This window comes from Scatophagus argus, chromosome 9 (assembly GCF_020382885.2).
Source record: "Scatophagus argus isolate fScaArg1 chromosome 9, fScaArg1.pri, whole genome shotgun sequence".
NCBI lineage: Eukaryota > Metazoa > Chordata > Actinopteri > Scatophagidae > Scatophagus > Scatophagus argus.
This window is the reverse complement of record NC_058501.1, coordinates 8,491,460-8,507,043: the sequence shown is the minus strand read 5'-3', so window position 1 is coordinate 8,507,043 and position 15,584 is coordinate 8,491,460.

Genomic DNA, 15,584 nt, shown 5'->3' with positions numbered 1-15,584 from the left:
TGAATTGGTCTGCTTCCATCTATGGTGTATTTTCCTCCTATTTATTTGTTCTTCAGCCACCCTTTCCTCTCATTCTCTTGCACGCCTGCCCTCTCCTCTCAGCCGCAGGCACTGGCTTATGTGGCCAAGGCATACGGTTCATCAGCTGAGAGATGCAGCTGCTTCGGATCCTTGATGTCAGGGGTGAAATATCTTATCAGTCAAATAGTCCTGACACTGGTGCCATTCCCTTGTTTGTCATTCTGCCTTTTCCTTTGTTCTTACTCTCTACTCACACTTTTGCCTGATTCACTGCTGCCTTTCTCGTTTTGATACATTTTCTATGGCTTAGAAAGGCCAGGAGGGCAGAAGGAAGACATGTGAAGTTGCAGTGTGTCCTTTACACACTCAGTCTGAATCTGTGAACTGTACCAGCAAGAGAGGAAAGAAGAGTTTCAGTATGCATCCTGTAAATTCACATGAATCTCATGTCATGTCTTTCTCACTGTATGTCTACTAAGTGTGACATACAAAATGTAAAATGTTGTGGCACTACTTTATCAGCAGAGTTAACATGACTGGCTATTGGCTGGTTAAGTCCAAGCGGCCCTCTGAGGAAAAGCACTTTGGTTTTGATTATCCGTTATTATCCTACTTACAGTAATGGTGCTGGTTATTCGGACACACATGCTCCCATCCTTACAGACCTTTCTATTTGGGTTTCGCACAGAAAATTGCCAAAGCCCATTTCCAGTTTTGACTCAGGCTGTTCATAAATATCACAACTATAATCTGGTAGCATGTATGGAGAAAGATGCATGTGTAGGAACAAGTTTGTGTCCTTGTTCATTGTAGCTCTGTCTGTCTGTCTGGTTGGCTGTCTGTCTGTCTGTAGTCCTTTCTTTTTCTATCTCTTTCTCTTTTCTCCATCTTTCTCACTATCCCTCTTTCCACAGTACTGGGTTTTAATCACTGCTGTAATTGGCAACTCCCTGCTGTGCCCACACACACATGCACGCACACACACACACAATCACTCTCTCTCTCTCTCTCTCTCTCTCTCACTTACTCCGTGCCTAGCTGCTGCAAATCCCTCTGGCAATATACAGTACACGTGTGTGTGTGTGTGTGTGTGTGGTGGGGCAGGGGAGAGCGATATGGAGAGATAAGGATAATGAAAGACAGAGTTTCAGAACTGCAGGCCAACTCACCAATCTGTCTGCCATGAAGCACTGTGAGGAAGTGGAGCTGTGCAGCCAAATTGTAATTATCTGAGAGAAAAAAGACATGGCTCAAGATTTATTACTGAACACAGCATTGTGTTGGAGTTACTGGGGAACATGATGTTGCTTCAACTTAATAATTGGCCTTGTCACACTGAAAGTGTGCCACATACTGTTTCTATAAGAACACACACTTGCATCAAAGCAACACACATATTGGTGGCGTATTTTTTGTGATTTGGCGACGATACAGTTTTGGATTGCAATTCGCTTAAACACCACTATTGTAAATATATTGACAGCTATAGGCATTTGTTATGATTACATTGCTTATGATCAAAAATTAGCAAGCCGACAACTTTGCTAACACAGCCAAACATCTAGCAAGTGTGACAACACAAGGAACGCAGCTAGCCAGCTAATATTACCAACTAGTCCAACAGCAAAAAGGCTTTGCTTTGGCTCAGTCATTTTTTTTTCTCTTCTTAGCTTCCTTCGTCCTTTTTGGTCTCTTCACCCCTGTTATGAAGTCAGTGTACATCTATATGATGGGGTGATTTTAAGGTAAAATAGTTACATAATGTTGCTTTAATATATCACAGTACAGGACAGCAATCTATACAGATGAACAAATAAATAGACCAAGTAACACAGAAACCCAATGAGTGTATACATACATAATAACTTTGTCTTATTAGTTTATCAAATACAATAAGGTAACAACTTTATAGCTGTTTACACGCAGGACACTTGGGTTTGTTTCACATGGTTTGTGGACAAGCATGAAAGGTTCATTAAGCTGAATTTAGAGAAGTACACCCCTTTACACCCTGTGGACACAACAGGTTTCTCCTCAGTTAGTGCAGTTATAATTGCTACCATCCGTAGCCTTGCTCTTATTATATAAAATTGTTTATATAAAAGTTTATAAATATTATTTTGCCAACTTTCTATTCAAAATTGAAATGATATCTGTATTTGGTAAGTATTTATTAAGGTTCCATCCATCCATTTTCTATACCGCTTATCCGTCAGGGTGGCGGGGGAGCTGGAGCCTATCCCAGCTGACTACGGGCGAGAGGCGGGGTACACCCTGGACTGGTTGTCAGTCAATCGCAGGGTCTATTTATTAAGGTTCATCTTTTATATTTTTATGTCTAAAATACAGTATATATAGTGGTATATCTTACCTGGTATACACAATATAAACATACTCCAGTTGATTGTTATGAAATGTAATCAAAAAGTGCCCGTAAATCATTGTAGAGAATCAAGTCATTTACTGTACATGCACATTTTTTAGGCTTTTAACTTTGAGGTCAGTACATGCACAGGGGTGCGTGGTGTAATGTGATCCAAAGCGATACAATAACTCTCACAGCAGAAAACTTGTCTCATGAATTTTATGAACTAATTTTCTGTGGCGACTGTGTCAGATAGTGATTTTGAATCTGCTGTTTGTTGTGCTCTTGCCAGTTACATGCACCGGAATGGAGTCCATATTCCCAGTCCCCGACATTTCTCCCCAGCATTTCAGTACAAGTCAGTCAGTGCTGACAGAATTACAGAAATTAGCTCTTCATGGCAAAAGCATATGCAGTGGCTGCTGAGACTTAATACACAAAAGCACCTCAGAACATATACGCTGGGAGAAGTTTTCACTCAGAAAATTGAGCAGGAAGAATGTGTTTAATCAATGAAAAGAGTTTGTTGGATTTGTGCATAACATATTGAGGCTTACTGGATCAGCAGTTGCCCACCAAATCCTATGCTGAGAACATATGACAATGGACATGCTAAACTCAATGCTAAAGAATCCCAGCTCTATGGTTATCATGGCACATTGGCTGCAAAAAAGAAAAGTTTCATGGTGTGTGTGTGTGTGTGTGTGTGTGTATGTGTGTGTGTGTGTATCTTTTATGTGGGTCACCCCACCATGTCTAATGGCCCCTTGCTGTGTGCAGCGTCCTGCACTGAGCTGCTCCCCGCTGTCACACTCACACACAGAAACAAACGGATACACGCAGCAGGGGAGATTTTGGGGTGTCCCTCACCCTAATACCTTTCACAATACACCACCCCTGCATCTGTTGCTCCTGTTCTCAAAGTTGAAAGTTGATCAGTGAAGTGCTAGCATGTCTCTGCTCCCTCTTTTTCTTAGATTTTGTTCGATTTTGCTCATCGCCTTTTTTCTCGTTGTCTGCTTTGTACTACTTTTTAAATGTCATCCCACTCCAGAGATGGGTGACTATTTTTTACCATTTTTCTCTGTCTTTAGGTTTCTTTTTTTACCTATAGAAATTTTAAATTTTAGTTGATGGACCATTCCCTGTGTTTGGTCTGTATAAAATAGAAGTGAAGGCTTGGCCCTCTGTAGGCCTTCATCACACCTGCTTGCAACGGCCTCAAACAGGTGAGCATCTGCTCCACACAAATTTAAAACACCACATGACTCAAGTTATGCTTGCAACTCTTTTGTAATACATCAATTTGTGTGTTATAGTAACATCATTTGGTATATTTGTATCGCTGTGTCAAATACATTGCTGCTGGATTTAAAATATCTGTATGAGTATCATCATAAAACAAAAACTACATTGTTAAGCAGGAAGAAAAAGCTAACATCAAGCTAATCAATGAAATAATTGTATCATTGTGTCTCACAGAAACAGCTAAATCCTGTCAGCTTATGATGTGATTTTATTAAATGTAGAAATGCATTTTAGATGTATTCTGCACAAGTGTTTTTCTACAGAGATCCTTCTGTGTTTCTGTTTAGAGGTAGCCAGTAACCAGACAATAGAGAAGAAAATTACCATCATTAAAATTCTAGTACTTTAATTTTATTTACAACCAGTACTGCTGAATAGTCTGAGGAGAGGAGAGGAGGAGAGGAGGAGAGAGGGGAGAAGAGGAGAGAAGATACTGATCTAGTGAGTGAGAAAGGGCAAAGGAAAGAAGAGCTAACTGAGATGCTGAATTCAGATTACACCAGCTACAATGTGCCCATCCCCACTCTACTCCTGAGAAACACGCATGAACACACAAGAGCATATGAACAAAAAACATGAAGAAGACATACATGCACAAACAGTCAGTGCAGCGAAAATTCATGTCGACAAACTTCTGCATACTCAAAAGTAAAATCGCATGAAGCATTAGTATGGTTACTTACAGACACATACTCCAAAACAGAGCAGCAAAGCATGGAAACACACTTGTACACGTATACACACACGCACACACACACACAGACTAAATCTCAGCCACAGAGAAGCCAGCTACGTCAGTATATTTTCACACTGCAGTAGTGTCTCTTTGTCTGCCTGTCGACCAGCCAGCTGTAAGATGGAGGGCGAGAAATATGCTTTTAGCGAACGGCTTCGTAAGACAGAAGACACGGCTTTGTCTTTTTCTTTGTAAACGCCATTGTTGTAATATTGATTTTTGTCACATGATTCTTTTAGTTTGGCATTTTGAGTTGTTTTGTTTCTCTTCCATGTGTGATTATTTGTACACAAGTAAGGGCGTGTGTGCGTGCATGTCGAACAATGCATTAATTACAGTTGCTAGTATCGTAATCTGCAAAGTTATGTATGCTCAGAATGTCAGATTTGTGTGTGTGTGTGTGTGTGTTCATATATGTCTACAAAAACATGCACACATACCTGGTGTGTGTTAAAATGTGTGTCTGTGTGTGTGTGGGGGGGGGGGATATGCTGTCCACCTGTCCGCAGCATCAGCTGTTGTTTGTGTTGCCACACACAGCAGGGGTAATTTGTTCCAATCGAAATGGAAAACTGCAAGCAGCCTTGCAGTTGTTGTGTGTGGAGCACACACAGTGATGTACACACACATACCAGGTGTGGACAAACAGCAGGACGACATCACAGTACATTACAGTATTCATTTAGTTTGTGTAGTTTTGATTCAATTCTTTGCTAATTTAGGATTTTATGAGCACAGAAAATACACTTTTAATAATTGTTTGTGCCACCACTTGTGGTCTGTTATTTTCATTTTAAATCCAGCCTCAGCTACTTGACCCATCTCAACAAACATGCAGCAATGTCACAACACGGTTAGATGCAAATACAATAATTACTTTTCCTCCTGACCCTACTCTAAAGCCATCACGGCAGTGTAAGGGGCTACACAAGCCCTACAGTCATTTTTTGTGCAGTTGACAGTGATGCACTGCCTAAAAGGAAAGCCATTTCAAGGGGAAAGCATCGATATGTAACACACACGGGCACAAAATAAAACCCTAGAATGCATGGCGAGGCAGAGAAAGACACCGAGCCGTAGAGAATGATTCAGATGTATAGAAGGCCTCAGTGAGAGAAGGTTTGCCATTGTGTGATAAACACAGACACAGATGCATTTAGGCTTTGATTTCAGGTTGCTTTTCACTGCTCACAGTGGGAGCTGTCCTAAAGAAACAAACCTCACACACGCGCACGCACAAACACACACACACAAACACACGCACAAACACACACACCATGGACCGGACTGACAGGATTAGAGACTGGTGCTATAGTTGCTCTCTCGCTCTCGCTCTCTCTCTCTTTCTCATCCTCTCTCACCCCCTCCCTCTTGAGGCTGCGAAGCCTTGATTATTCACAAGGTTAGTTCCTGATTGCCTATAGCAGCAGCAGACACAGGTTCATTATCTCTCCACCTCTTTTCCTGTCTTGCGCTCTCCGTCCTTCTTGCAGTATGATGTATGCATGATGGTTGAGTGAGGGGGCTTGACTCACAAAAACAAAAATTTACAGGCTTTACAAAAGAGCTACCAAAATGAAGGCTTGCTAAAATGTCATGTGTCAAATTGTTTTCACAAACTTTTTCATTTTTAACCAAGCAAAGGGAAATAAGGAAAAACAGTGTTCTATGTCAAAATATTTTTCAGTTTTTTCTGTCACTGCATTGTGGGTGTGTTCCTGCTTTCCTCCCTTATTTTCCATTTAGCTGAAAACACTGAATCACATGTTTGATGTGTTAATTAGGGAATTTGATTGGGGATTAAGAGAATGATTTTATTGTTAAAATAATTAATATGTTTATTCATCCCCCTTTAGAAATCATTTATATCTATCTATATCTATCTATCTATCTATCTATCTCATGAAAACCCATATTTAATTTTATATTATCAGAGGTCTCTGTTAAGTCCAGAACCACAGAATATTATTCACACACTTGAAGATGATGTCAGTTGTCAAATGGATTAATGAAAATACAGCAGAACTGGAGACAGGCGGGTTTTGTAGACTACTGATGACACTGTGTGTGTGTGTGTGTGTGTGTGTGTGTGTGTGTATTGGAGGATATCAGTGCTGCTGCAGCAGGCTTCAAAAGGTAGCCGTCGGCCAACCCTGTCACAGCAGAGCTCTCGTTATAAAACCTCCACCAGTCGCTCCGACTGATATACAGCATACAAGGAATGATTTTGTTTAGAAATACCTAAACTAAAACTGCATTTTTGTGTGAGAGTAATTGTCCTGATATTTTGCGTCAGATATTCTAACAATGACTGGAGCCTTATTTATTTGTTCCACAAGGATATCAAAACAGTGTTAGTTTTTCCCTCTGTCTGTGGGACAATGTCCCCACTCTGAGCAGAGTGTGAGGGTAGTGTTGACACACGTTAGTGCTGGCTGATTAGTCGACACTAAAGGAACACGCAGCTCCTCCATCACTATTCAGCCATTTTGTCTCCCTGTCTGTCACACTGGTGGAGTGGATGTATGTGTGTGTGTGAGGCTTTTGTTAAGGTAATGCCAAGGAGAGGGAGAGAAAGAGCGGGGGAGAAGACACCATGAAAAATTACACAGACCCGAGCCAAGACTCAGTGACCCAGGGATGTTTTTTTCTTCTAAAGTCTGCACATCCCAATCACGCAATTTCAGTCATTTTCTTTACTTCCAAAGTCATGATTTTATAACAGCAGGGAGACGCATGAAGTAAAACGTGTTTAATGATAAATTGGTAGTGTGGGTCCATTGTCTGTTGAGTCTTAAGTGGATTAACAGAGCGGTCAGTGAGACAGACAGCCAAAGTGGCAACCATAACCGTTGTTTACAAGCTTGTGTCGAATCTGTCGCTTCAAATTATCATACGACACTGATTTGTTTTCTTAGACTTTCTCACAATAGCGGGGTGGAGTTTGTGCAAAATCGTTGTGTAATCTTTTTGATGAAAGCATGAAAGTTGGCACAGTCACATCGCACATATTTACAGACATTTTATACATTTAAAGCTTCCTTAGTATTGCTGCATGTGGTCGGATGGGAGTCTAGAGATTTTTCTCAATAATTTCAACATAGTTTTTATAACTGATAAAATGCCAAATTCATAGTACAGAATTCAGGACTTCTAATGCTGGGCCCTAAATACCATGCAGCATGCAAAATAAAGAAATACTATGATTTACTGTCCCTTTCAGCTGAACACAGCATGTATTTTGAGGTAAGAATGTTTTTGTCAATTTATATAAAATATCACAAAGAAATCTCTTTGCAGTGGCTGTTTTGTTCTCTTCATGTGAATAGCCTCATACAATTAAATTAAAAGCTTCACAGTCTATATTTAATGAACAAATTACCAGTAATGTATCTTTTTAGAATTTTATCCATAATATACTGGGCAAGGTTGTAAACTTGTTTGTTTCCAAATATCAGTCATCATATATAATGTTAAAGGCAAAGTCATCCATTTAATCTAGTAGAGACACAAACACAGGGACAGAGACAATCATTTCTTTGAATTAAACTGTGATAACAAATGTTTATTCATATCAGCATACTTAAATATCAATTAAAATCAAACTGGAAAAAATAGCCAGTTCTGTTAAATGCACAGCCATCATTTTCAGAAGCTGCGAGCAAAAACAGTGGATCATGAGTACTATTATTATTATCACTATTTTATCTATACAAAACGTGTGTCAAATCTCACAGTGATGCTCCTATGAAACCTTGTTAATAAACACTTACTTTATTTGAACCTAATACCATTGTGAATTTGTTATTATTATTATTAGCAGTAGTAGTAGTATTGTAGCTGTTGTTATTGTTGTTGGTAGGTAGATTAGTATGATTAATTGGCACATTGATCATTTTTATAATTCCTGGAGGGAATTAAAATAAATAAATTGTATCTAATAAATAGTCTTTAGGTGTTTGAATGGCACAGCTCCCCCTCTGGCTTTCAGGTGGCTTAACATCTTAAATATGCCTCATTTGAGGGATCCAGTTTGTGTGCAAAGTCAAATGAATGTTGTGATAGGATATAGGAGTGGATGTGTGAGTCGTCCTTGCTTTTATTCAAAAGTTATAATGCAAAAGGCTGTTGTTTCAGCTGTGATTTGTGATGAAAAATACATACAGTGTATTCTCCAGCTTTTGATCAGACTATTCACCGAGATCAAAATTAAAATCACTTTAAGTGAAGCTTCTTTCATATTTATCATCACGCCGCATATTTCTTATCACCGCAGATAATAAATACTCACATCTTTCTGATGTATTATCAGGCTGCATTTTTCTTATCTTTACAGGTAATATATACCTTTCTATGTATACACTTAACCTTGCCTACAAGAGACAAAATTGATAAGATTTCTATAGTTGCTCAAGTGCTGTAAATTAAATGATGCTGTCATTTACCTTGGTGGCTTTACTTCAAGTCAAACGGCTGTTTAATTCTACTTATTTCCCACATAATTCTCCTCTCTCTTTTTCTTTTGAAAATGATTTCAGTAGACACAAGCAGTCCAAGGACATGTGCTGTTATGTGTGATGGTGTATTCAGTAGTTAATGTGTGTGTTATATGGTCCAAATATAATTGTTTGTGTATGGTTCAGTAACATTCTGTGCAGCAGGTAAAAAAATTGTTGGTCTGTTCTATCATTAATGAAAAAATAAAATGAGACATGATTTTCAGTAGTAACTGATCAAAATTCAGTTCTGTGTTGAGGCTTTATGACATTTATTTAAAACACAGACAGACAGACAACAAGACAGAAGATAAATAATATCCACCTCCCCACTGGTGTCTGGTGGCTTCCTAATCTTCTCTCTGCTATCAGCTGGAACATAAACAGCACCTGCTTTTGTTTGTCTTGCAATAGCACTGAATGAGTTGTAGATTAAGGGCTTAGTGTGAAGGTGCACCAAGTCTGTGATAGCATTAAGGTGACTGCCTGTTAAGCCACATGATCTTTTAACGTATAAAAGAGCGTCTTCTCCTCACCACTAAATTCATCATCTCCATTCAGTTGTGTTAGCTTTGACGGAGGCCTGTGCTATGGGCTGTTATTAACGTCCAGCCATCTATGTAAACAGAAAAATCTTGTCATGACAATGTGTGTGTGTGAGAGAGAGAGAGTTGCAGTCTTTAAAATTGATGTTTAACAATACTCCCTCTTTGTTGTTTTTTTTTCACTCTTTCTTTTGCTGTCCATGTCAAGCATTCTCTTTTTCACGAAGACACACACACACACACACAAGCCTATGGAGGATCAGTCATGCTAGAGGTCATCTATGGGCCAACTTGACATTGTTGTCTATAAGCTGCTTTTGAGCAAGAGAAGTTAAAGGACAATTCCAAATAGTTTGTACAAGAAAAGCCTTTTTCACTTCACATATAGCTCAGCGTCGGTGAGGCAGGCTTTGTACAAAGGGGGGGAGGGCGTTGATTCATTCTCGGTACAACCCTTTCCAAATGTGAATAGAAACTGCAATTGATTTGCTAATGATAGAGTATTCACTCTTAATAAGATGGATGCAACAACCTTGTCCTTCTCTGTATTGGAATGTTTGGAAGAAAATTGGCTTCCTAAATTGATTAAACTGAAGGTGAGCTGGAACCAGCCGTGCAGGATGTTGTTTTATGCTGCAGAAAGATGATTTGAGATAAATGTGATACAGCTGCTTATGTCAGTGTTATTGCTTGAAATTGTTGAGGCTAACCGAATTAGAATTATTGAATGAGTGGAAATGTATGCTCAGTCGTGATTCATGAAATTAATTTGAATGTAATCAATGCTCTCGGGAAGCGAGCTCCTCATCTCAGTGGACGATGCCTGGCTCAGGTTGCTAATATCAGTGTCATCTTTGCTAAATGCAGGCTTTTACATAATTTAGTTTCATAATTCAAACCATAATTGTTTGTGTAGTATTTGCACTAATTTCTTTTATTTAGCTTTGACTATTTTTTTTTTATTCTCTGATTGTATTTTATGAGGAGCTTTTTATTCCCAGTTCCTATTCTTATTCTATTCTTGAAAACATTCAACTTTTCCATATAATATATAGATAAATAGATAGATAGATATATTTTTGCTTCAGATTAGAGCTAGTCAGATAATATTGGTCACTGATTGTTTTCTTTAACACAGCAGTTCATGATTATTGTTTATTTCTCACATTTGATAATTTTTTGCCCTTCATTTGTACAACAGTTGCCGTAACATGCCATTCAGTCTGGCATTGTTTTAGCTCTCCATAATTTATGTTTTCTAGTTTAACTGTTCAAACTAAACCACGTCTGCAATATTCTGACTGAAAATCTGTGTAGAGCAGCACCTTTTGAAACCGCTCTTTCCCTGCTACTTCCCATCAAACTAACATTCACAATCTCTCATGGCTTGTTAAAATTATTTCTTCGTTCATAATGATATGGCAGTAATAATGACAGTCATTAGGACATGCTGTGTATGTGACACAAATGGCATATAAATCCAGATGTGACTGTCTCTAATGAGCAGCTGTTGACGATAATCCAGCTGATAAATGACTTTTAGGAGCTTTAAACCCTTCTGCTCCAGCATCTCTCCATGTGGAGTTTAATTTGAACATGACATCATGAGATGTAATGAAATATCAGGGAGCAGTGTGATAGCTTAGTGTACCAGCCACACACTCACAACGTCATGTTGATTGAAATCCAGGCTAAGGCCTCACTCTGTCTCTCCTTCTGTCTCGTATTTAATAAAACAGAGGAATGCCATATAATTTGCCCTAAAAACAAAGTAGTATTAAATAAAGCTGCAGGTATCCATGTATGTCAGTTGCTGTGCTGGTCTTCGCTTTGCAGCAAAGGTGTGATGCATGCAGTGCAAGAAATCTCAGCATGACTTTACAAGTAGATCTCAGTGCTAGCACATCACACAGCTGTACTGGGTAACTGTTTTCAGCTGTTTCTGACTCTCAGTTTCCTCTAGCAGAGATCGGTGTGAGTGTTGACTTTCTGTCTGTGTAAGATAGATGCGGGATGGAGGACTTCTTACCATGGCAACAACTAATGCAGTAAAGATGCATGGACTGAGCCTCGGCTACCAATGTAATAACACAGGATTCAAGGAAAGCAGGTGAAATGTCATCTGGGCTGTTGTTTAAAATGAGCAAGGAGTGCCTTTGATGTCTAGTGTGGTCAACTCTCTGGCTCTGCTGTGGAAATGAGGTTCCTGCATTAGTTCAGCACCACAGCCTTCCTATTCATTTTCCCTTCAGCAGTTTGTAGATGACAAAAGACTCTCTCCTAAACATAGCTTCCTATATTGCATTATAGCAACACTATATAGCACCACCCTGCCAGCATTGTCAAGTGTCTCCTTCACATTGTTTCCTATATCGGCTTATACAGCACAATCCTCATAATCCCACTGTAGCTTGAGTCAAATATCTGGTCCCTGCAGTGTCCTCTCAACTTCTTCTAGGATGTGATTTCTGTATCCTCCTCTTCACACACTGGATTACAACTTTGAAAAGACACACCTAACAGGTTAGCATGCAGTTTTGATTGAAGTGGCTTTCCGCTTAATGATCTTATCGTGTTTTTTGCTGTCAAGAATGGGTAACAGTTTCACCACTGAATATTATGTGTTGAATAAGGTGATGGTTAGATGATGCAACGTTTGCATGTCGTCTGTAAAATATCTCAGCACACTGAAGCATGCAGTGCAGTAAACTATATAAAATAGGAAATATGCCAAGGTAGTGCTTCTTCACATTTGATTTAAAGCTAATTCATCACCATTTTTATAGAACATACAGTTCACAAAATACACTGGGCCTCATTCATCTCAGTCCCCACATCTAAATCTGTGAAATCTACTACTGTACTTATAACCAAAGTGGATATATTACCCTAAAAAATAATTACAGTAAAAGTTCAACACTGGTCACAGACTGAGACATCTACAGCCCTACAGTTAGTTTAAAATAAATTGTATGTTTGGTTTGCCCTGCCATGTGAGCGACATTTTTCAAGGAGGCCATAAGTCACAACCCTCCACACGAGAGTGTCAGTCCAAAACAAACATTCCTTCCACGTGGCCTTGTCTTTTCCCTGACCTGTTACCGTGTCTGTGTCCCCATGAGTGGGGGGGGGGGGGTATTTGTTTTGTCTGCCCCTATCTATAGCTGCATCCTGCCCCTTTCTTTCACAGTAGAGAAAGGAACCACACCCCTCAGGCTTTGGCCCAGTGTACTTGTGTGCATGTGTGTGTGTGTGTGTGTGCGTGTGTGTGTGTCTGTGTATGTGCGTGTGTGTGGCATTTCGCTCTCTTGGGATTCTAAAAAATTCCGACTGTTTCTGACAATTACATACCCCTGTATGAAATCAACAGATCCTTTAAAGTTGTAATATGCACCACATAAACACATATAGATGTGTGTGTGTATATCTATGTGTACAAACATCCCCATATTTGGGAACATACACTTCTATATCTTTACTGGTCTTTCTACAAACAGCATACACCCACCCATGTATGAAGTTTTAAGGGGAACACAGCCACAGATAGAAGCCTGTGACTGCACACATACACTAAAGAATATGGCACAGAGACAACAGATTGTATGCATATGCACATATGCATATGTAAACAGAGTTTGAATGTGACCTGTGTCTCCCTCGTGAATATTAACCCCCAGGGAGACCAAAACCTTCCTGTTTTTTATGTGATTCTGTGTCTTATTCCTGTTTTCCTGGGCTCTGTGTTATCAGGGTCTCTCTTTAGTGAGAGCAGCAGGCACGCACACATCCATGCAGTTGCGTCACAATCGAGCTTTAAGCCGGATGAGTGCACAAGTCAGGATAATTGTTGGTTCTGTCAAGGTGTGTGTGTGGTACAACAATATATGCAATCCCCTATGGTTTGGTTATGTGTTCAGAACTGTATTATAATTTTAAATCTGCTTTTGTAAATTTCTGTTTTAAAAATGTGAGCACACATGGAAAAAACTGCATTGGAATATTTATTCAGTGAAGTGTGTGTGTGATATTTTTTATTAAAACCCTGGTGGTCTTTTAGTATGAGAATGCTGTCAGACCAGCTCTACTGAGAAATTATAAACAAAGACTTCATCTTTACCCAGTGAACAGATTTAGACTATTGATTACTTCAAGTGAACTGGCTTTGGCCTTCAATGTGCAAAAATTTGAATAGCAGCTGAATATTACCAGCAAAGATGCACAATAATTAAATCAGTATGGAAAATAAATCTAGAAATCTTGACATGTCCTGCATTGCATTTTTTTCTGACTACTTATAATAAATGTTAATTGTGTTCCATTGTCTTTTTTTACATACAAATCAAAACATTTTGCTTTCTTGAAAATATGCCGTCTTCATGTCCATATCAATCTGCATTTATCAGTAAATTGCAGGTGTAAATACTCCAGTGAACTCCTCACGCTGCCATGATGGAAAATGAAACAGCCTCTCCAGCTGGAAGAACAAGTGCTGTGTGGGCTCCCTGAAGTGGTGCAACACTGGGTCGTTGGAGAGCCACAGACTGTTTGGGAACAGAACAGTCTGTGTTATTTCAGCACAGCCTGTTAGATGAAGGGCCATTTCACAGGCATTATGGATTAATCTTTGGCAGGATCTCACCAGGATCAAACAAAATTGGATATTTAACCTCACGTGTCCTAGAGCTGAGAGTTCTCTCATGGTAAACCAGCATAGAGAGGATTGAGTCTGACCCACATTGAGTTAAACGTCATGTACTTGCAAATATATTAAAACTGACCCCCGGCTGAAAAGATGAAATTGCATTGAGTATACACATCCTACCTCTGGTGAGTGTAATCTAACCCCTGAAAAGAATGATTAAATTCATGAGATTATGTTCCACTACGTCAGTCAAGAAAGCACTGATGGGCCTCAGTCCAGTTTTTTCCCCCTATCTGTTTTATTATTCTTGTTTTATCTGAATATTTTGGATGTACAGTTCTCCCCTTTCGCTTTAGGTTTATCTACTGCTCCAAAAACAGAAGAAAGACAATAAGTTTAGGTTGTTTAAGTAAGCCAAGTTATCACCTTTTCAGTTGTATTTATTACTCCACCTTTCTGTTCATACTAGCTACACAAAAACACAGATTCACGACTGAAACCTCAAATCTTCCCACATTTATTACAAACTGCTTCATGAGTGACAGATCTAAATTTAACAGGCATGGTGCAATTTAACATTTCACATGCGGCAAGAATCACAAGGCAGTATAAGCCTAGAGATATGGATATAATAGATTCCTTGTAAACATAAATAAAATGCACTGTGAAGGAAAACATATGTGATCTGTTTTCTTGAAGCATCAGACACAAACAAAAACTGAAAAACTTTGACAGAGATACACAGAATGCAGAGACACTTTGCTTGGTGCAGAATGAGTTTCACAGACATCAGGGATAAGACTTCAGTGGGATTTACACAGAGTGTAAATCAGATTTTTAACCCTGCTCTTAATCCAGATCCAGTGGTCACAGAGGGATATATGGTTACAATCTGTTTCTGATTAAAACTTTATTGTAACTAAAGCCCGAGTCTATAACTCTAACAGTGTCACACTATTTCTTGAAACACTGTTAATCCTCTCTTGTTTATGCTTGAAGAAGACATTTTTTCCACATTATTTATTCATGGGACTTTTTTTAAGTACAGGCATTGTGTAAACACATACAGTTTTGATTAATAATAAATTTTTCACACAGACATTTACATTTTGAAAGGTCTGTAAACAGTGGAGCAAAAGGCATCTGCATTTGGATTCATGAAGGGTTTACGCAGTTCCATCAGGTAAAACTCTACAACATGGACAATATAAATACACTGCGGGAAAGACGGAATATGCTCTTCTCATTTTTGTGTTGCTCTTGTAATTTCAGGGTGGGAAACCACTCATAGAAACAGCTACATTTTCAGAATGTTTTTGGAAATTTGATTTGATAGCTAGAAATGCTTCCTTTAGTTCTGGTTTTTGTTTCGCAGACAGAAAGGTGGGTATGTGTTCCCTTGTAAACAAATTCATATGTGGATTGAAGAGAGTGCTCTTGTGAACTAATGAACTGCTTTTAGGATGTCAAG